The following is a 6,225-nucleotide window of genomic DNA, read 5'->3' on the forward strand; positions in this document are numbered from 1 at the left end:
ATCCTGAGAATCTTCAGAAGATTTTTTAATCTAGCAGTTAATTGGAAAGATTCTCACCCTGACTAACTATATATACTGATACCTGTGAACTAATCTACTGCACTGCAGATGGTGGATGTTCAAGAAGAAGTGTATGGTGAATGAAAGCAAGAGACAGTAAAAGGAATATTGTGGGACTGTCCTTCTTCAAGGTTGTATATGATGAAGCACAGATGAAGAAACAACCGCAGTTTCCTGTGATAGACGTGTGTGTTTCAGACACTGCTCCATCTCTACATATATTGTGACTTCATCTTCAAGGAAAACCCCTGCAACAATATTTTAAGAAGCTATGGGGACAATCTTTACAACAATGACCGAGTTCATCCTTCTGGGGCTGACCAATTTCCAGGAACTAGAGATCCTCGGCTTCCTGCTGTTCCTGGCTGTTTACGCAGTCACTGTGGTGGGAAACACTGGCATGATTGTCCTCATCATGGCTAATGCCCGGCTCCACACATCCATGTACTTCTTCCTCAGCCACTTATCCTTTGTGGATCTCTGCTTCTCTTTCAATGTGACTCCGAAGATGCTAGAGGTTTTCTTGTCAGCAAAGAAAACCATTTCCTACCCCGCCTGCCTGGTCCAGTGCTACTTTTTCATTGCCTCGGTGCATGTGGAGATGTACATTCTGGCCGTGATGGCTTTTGACAGGTACATGGCCATTGGGAACCCTCTGGTCTATGGCAGCAGGATGTCCAAGCGAGCGTGCGTGGTGCTCGTCCTGGTGCCTTACGTCTACGGAGCGCTCACGGGCCTCATGGAGACCATGTGGACCTACAGCCTGGCCTTCTGCGGCCCCAGTGAAATCAATCACTTCTACTGTGCTGACCCCCCACTCATTAGGCTGGCTTGTTCTGACACCTCCAGGAAAGAAACGTCCGTGCTTGTTGTGGCTGGGTGCAACCTTTTCTTCTCTCTCTTCCTCATTTTTCTTTCCTACTTTTACATTTTCCATGCAATTCTTAGGATCCACTCCACAACAGGCAGACACAAGGCCTTCTCTGCCTGTGCCTCCCACATGACAGCTGTCACCATATTCTATGTGACACTCTTTGTCATGTATCTAAGACCCCATCCAAGGAATCCGTGGAACAAGGGAAAATGGTAGCTTGTTTTATACGACAGTGATTCCCATGCTGAACCCCATGATCTACAGCCTTAGAAATAAAGACGTGAAAGAAGCCTTGGCCAATCAGCTTTCAAGGAAGAAACCATTTCCTAAAAAGGTTGCACTTCCTTTCATCTTGGATGTCTTTTTCTAGATGTGATTTTCCAAGTTGAAGGGCAGAACTGATGATAAACTGAGAAATGAAGCACAACACTAGGAAAAATGTGGTTCATTTCTAAAAGCCAAAATCTAAAATAAAATTTAATTATAAAAGAAAAAAAAAAGTACTAATAGAATCCAGATGACAAAAATAAAAGCAGTGTGGGGGAAATCATGTTTAAAGAAAAGAAAATCCCTTGTCATCGATATTGGATAACCTAAGGCAGTGGAGTAATAGTTTCAATGTTAGCAATAACTATATATCCATCTAAAAAGTTACCAAACCAAACTATCACTCAGCAATGACATGATACTAAAGAATTTTAGATATGAAATAACTAAAAAAAAAAAGAGTATCCCTTACTTTTAGCACAACTGTTGATGAAAAAAAAATGAAATATTTCAGTAAGAGAAGAAAATGTAGAAGGAACAGATAAAGTAGGATGAAAAGTGAGAAAATGGCTTTTTTAAACCCCAGTGCCAGCCCGCAGGCAGGAAATACAAAGTCAGACCTGAGACGGCGCCGCCGCTCAGCAATACCCACTGCAGGGCGCCCTGCTCAGCGGGGAAAAGACACATTTGACACTGAGAGACTTTTTTCATTAAAATTAATAGTTAACAAATTAAAATATTAAGTATAATGGTCAAACAAAATAGAGCTATAATTTTCATCTTCTAATCAGGGCTAGAAATGTAATGAAATCAACCTTGCAGAAATAGATAAGAAAATTAAAAAAAAATTAAAGTACAAGGAAAAGTGAAAAACCATTCATCAGACATAGAAGCTTAAGTATCACATTGTTTCTCTTATGCACAAACCCAAATAATAAATAAAAATGAAAGTAAAAAAAATAGCTAATAAGAAGCAGGGAGGCCCCGCCAGCCTACCCCCCCCCTCAACCTAGCCAGTGGACAAGCCACACCCCCTGCCTGAACTTCCAGCCTAGAGCCACCAGTCAGGCCTGGCGTGGAACCCTGCAGTGGAACTCACAGCAGCTGCTAGGAGCAAGATTCAGCCAGCTAATCCAGGAGCAGAGCAGCTTGCCAGTGGGGCACAGCAGGCTCATTTCCCCAGGCTGCAGCAGGAAGAAGCCAAGCACAGCAGTCAGACCCCAGCCAGGCCAAGCTGGACGAGTTTGAACTTAGTAGACCTGGGCCTGGAAAGCTGAGACTCACTGCTAGACTCAGATCTATGAGAGCATCCTCTCTCTGTTTCTTGATTGAGAGAGGGGGCAACAGGTAACTGGGATGAAAGTCTGCCTGGAAGTCTCCAGGTACATCAAGGGGAGGTGATCAAACAGATCTCAGGGGAACTAATTTAAATACAAATTCCCAATTTTATATCTTCTTAGATATACAGTCATGATGCTGGCCCTTAGACTCTAAAATATAGACCCATTAATTACAAAAGTTTGTCGAGTGCTAAATCTCACTACCTATTATAAGTGATGCTAATTCTAGTACTATAAATACAACACCACAATCGTCTTAACCACATAATCACCCTTGGGTAATAATATTGGTAGGAGGTAAGGTAACCACCACACCAAGCCTCCACACCCAAGGTCAGAGCACAGTGTTATACAAAATCACAAAAAGAAGGTGCAAAATGCAGCCGCAGGCCCCAAGCCCACCCAAAACAAATGCAGGAGACACCAGCATTGAAGAAATTAGAAATCACAATCCTGAAATCTCTGAAATAATAGTGGCTGAGGTAAAGAACCAACTGCAGAAAGGTATACAGGATATCAGGTCAGAAGTAATCACCAAAGTAAAAAAAGAAATGCTAAGCATAATGAGAGAATTACTAAGTGCTTCTAAACTAGACACTGATTTTAAAAAAATAGAGGAGAATAGAAAAATGATGGAATCCTTGAATGAGCAAAATAGGAAACAAATACAATGCACGAAGCAGATTCAAAGAGATATACAGGAAATTAAAGCCGCAATCACTAACTGGCAAAACATCTTGAATGAAAGTGAAGATAGAGCTTCAGATCTTGAGGACACCATTGCAGCTAGTGAAAAGGTAAGAAAGGATCTCTTAAAAACAATTGCAATGCATGAAAAAATAATTCAACCTCTGTAAGATGATGCAAAGATGAAGAATGTAAGACTAAGAGGCATCAATGAGAAAAGAGTAAGTACAAACGATATAAAAAGAATAGGGCAAACAATTAAAAACAGGAGAAAAGGAGGTACACAACAGCAGGTAAATAACATGCCAATCATAATTCAATACATCTCAATTACAACCATCAGTGTAAATAGACTCAATTCACCAATTAAGAGAAACAGACTGGCACAGTGGATTAGGAAGCCAAATCCAACAATATGCTGTATACAAGAAACACACTTAACTCATAAAGAAATTCATAGCCTGAAAGTCAAAGGATGGAAAACAATACAACATGCCCCAGCACCTCAGAAAAAAAAGCAGGGGTAGCAATCCTGTTCTCAGACACTCTCAACTTCAAACCAAGAATGATCAAATGAAATAAAGAAGGCCACTACATATTGGTTGGGAGAAAAATTCAAGCGGAAGAGATAACACTCATAAATATGAACACACCAAACACAGGACCACCCAACTGTATAGGACAAATCTTAATGGACATGAAAAATCTAATATCCAACACCAAAATCTTAACAGGAGACATTAACACCCCCTTATCCCAAAAGGATAGGTCAAGCAGACAAGAAATTAGCAAAGAAGTAGCAGAGCTGAACCAAAACTTGGAACAAATGGACTTAGTGGACATACACAGCATATTCCAGCTAACCACATCTGAATACACATTTTTTTCAGCTACAGAGGACATTTTCTAAAATAGACCACATACTAGTCCATAGGTCATGCTTAAGTCTATGAAAGAAAACACAAATTATCCCATGCATATTATCTAACCAGAGTGCAATGAAACTGAAAATAAATAGCAAAAGATACCACAAAAAAACATAAATACATGGAAATTAAGCAACATCCAACTCAGTAACCAATGGGTTACAGATTAAATTAAAAAAGAATTAAGTAATATCTACAATTCAATGAAAATTCAAGCAAAACTCATCAGGAATTTATGGGATGCAGTGAGAGCAGTTTTTAGAGGGAAATTTATAGCTGTGAACTTACACATTAGGAAAACAGAATGGGAACAAATAAATATGCTAATGCCGCACCTCCAACATCTAGAAAACAAAGAGCAAACCAAGCCCAACATGCAAAGAAAGGAGGAAATTATACAGATCAGAACATAAATTAATGCAATCTAGACAAAAAAATACAAAGAATTAAGGAGTCAAATAGTTGGTTCTTTGAAAGATTAAATGAACTTCATAAGCCCCTAGCTAATCTCATCAAAAAGAGGAAAGAAAATTTCAAATTCAAAGGAATGAAAAGGGTGACATTAACACAGATAATGTGAAAATTCAGAAGATCATCAGCAGCTATTTTGAGACTCTTTACTCTCACAGAATTGAAGATACACAAGAAATGGGAAGATTCCTAGAAGTACAAATTAACCAAATTGAATCAAGAAGATATAAGAACTCTCAATAACCAAATAGCAGCCAATGAAATACAAAATTTAATTTCAAAAAACCCACCATCAAAGAAATGTCCAGGTCCTGATGGATTCACAGTTGAATTCTACAAGAAATTTGTAGAGGATATAATCTCAATACTCCTCAAACACTTCAGTGAAATTGAAAAGGAAATAATCCTTCTAAAATCATTCCTGGAGGCAAGTATTATACTGATAGCAAAATTAGAGAAAGATGTAACTAAAAAAGACAACTAGAGACCAACTCCCTCATGAACATAGATACAAAAATCCTCAATAAAGTCCTAGCAAATAGAATACAGTAAATCATCAAGAAGATTATGCAACATGACCAGGTAGGATTCATCAAAGGGATGCAAGGATGGTTCAACATGCACAAATCTATAAATGTAATACATTATTTCAAAAATAGAGCCAAATCAAAAAACCACATGATCACAGTTGATGCAGAAAAGGCTTTTGACCTAGTCCAACACTTATTCATTCTCAAAGTCCTACAGAAAATCAGAATAGAACTACCTCAATCTGATGAAAGCCATCTTTGACAATCCAATGACTAACATAATTCTAAATGGGGAAAAAATAAAATCCTTTACTCTCAGATCTAGTACAAGATAAGGATGTCCTCTATCATCCCTCCTATTCAATACAGTTCTGGAATCAGCTACAGCCATTAGACAAGAAAGAGAAATAAAAGGAATAAGAATGGGTAAAGAAGTTAAATTATCATTACTTGCAGATGACATGATATTCTACATGGAAGACCTTAAAAACTCTGCCAAGAATCTAGTAGAATTAATACGCAAATTCAATAGCATAGCAGGATACAAAGTCAATACCCAAAAGTCAATAGCATTCCTCTACACAGATAACAAACACACTGAGATGGAAATTAGAGAAACAATACCTTTTACAATAGCACCACGAAAAATGAAATACCTAGGAATTAATCTAACTAAAGAAGTCAAAGATCTACTCAATGAAAATTACAGTACTCTGAAAAAAGAGATCGTAGAGGATTTCAGAAAATGGAAAGATATTCCATGCTCCTGGATATGAAGCACCAACATTGTGAAGATGGCCATACTCCCAAAATTGTTATACAGATTTAATGCAATCTGTATCAAAATACCACAAACATACCTCACAGACCTAGAGAAATCATTCCTCAACTTATTTGGGACCAGAAAAAAACCTAGAGTAGCAAAGGCAATCCTGGGCAATAAAGACAAGGTAGGAGGCATTACAATTTCTTTTTTTTTTCTTTTCAAAGTTTTATTGATAAACATATAGCAATGAGACAGTTTCAAATCAAATCGAAAGTACAGTTTCAACAAATAATATACTGCATAT

The 6,225-nt window shown here is 38.0% G+C and overlaps 1 protein-coding gene and 1 pseudogene across 3 annotated transcripts in view; one reads left to right on the forward strand and one right to left on the reverse strand.

Moving 5' to 3' along the window:
• Wdr27 (WD repeat domain 27) overlaps window positions 1-6,225 on the reverse strand; it is a 289,190-nt gene that overhangs the window by 34,267 nt on the left and 248,698 nt on the right. The window lies entirely within an intron of this gene.
• On the forward strand, window positions 332-1,304 carry LOC101583344 (annotated as a pseudogene).

Source organism: Octodon degus, unplaced genomic scaffold (genome assembly GCF_000260255.1).
Source record: "Octodon degus isolate 3935 unplaced genomic scaffold, OctDeg1.0 scaffold00022, whole genome shotgun sequence".
NCBI lineage: Eukaryota > Metazoa > Chordata > Mammalia > Rodentia > Octodontidae > Octodon > Octodon degus.